We start from the raw sequence: 804 nt of genomic DNA on the forward strand, positions 1-804 counted from the left end.
CAGCATGAGCCACCACACCCGGCTACTTTTGTATTTTTAGTAGAGACGAGATTTCATCATGTTGGTCAGGCTGGTCTCGAATTTCTGACCTCAAGTGATCCGCCTGCCTCGGCTTCCCAAAGTACTAGGATTACAGGCATGAGCCACTGCACTCCACCAACTTTTTTTTTTCTTTAGAGACAGAGTCTCACTAGTGTTGCCCAGGCTGGAGTGCAGTGACACGATCAGGGCTCACTGCAGCTGCCTTGCTCTTCCAAAGTGCTGGAAATATAGGTGAGCCAGTACACCCCTCCTTCCACACACATTTCATGAGCTCTTTGTTTCACCACACATCTGCCAGGCTTCACGTCAGGAATTCTGCCACATTAAATAGCATGTATCTCTAGTAGTTTATATTAAAAGGAGACTTCTAGGCTGGGTGTGGTAGCTCACATCTGTAATCTCAGCATTTTGGGAGGCAAAGGTGGACACATTACTTGAGCCCCGGAGTTAAAGACCAGCCTGGGCAACATAATGAAACTGTCTCTACAGAAAATACTAAAATCAGCCAGGCATAGTGGTGCGTTCTGTAGTCCTAGCTACTCAGGAGACTGAGGCAGGAGGATTACCTGATCCCAGGAGGTCGAGGCTGCAGTGTGCCATGATCACGCCACTGCACTCCAGCCTGGATGACAGAGTGAGACTGTCTCAAGAAAAAAAATATATACATATATATATATATATATATTTCTGCAAATGCCTTATTGGTGCACAGCCTGTGCCCTGTATTTGTGCCCCTGTACCTGAGATCATTCAGATAGGTTG

Source organism: Colobus angolensis, unplaced genomic scaffold (assembly GCF_000951035.1).
Source record: "Colobus angolensis palliatus isolate OR3802 unplaced genomic scaffold, Cang.pa_1.0 Scaffold32, whole genome shotgun sequence".
Lineage (NCBI taxonomy): Eukaryota > Metazoa > Chordata > Mammalia > Primates > Cercopithecidae > Colobus > Colobus angolensis.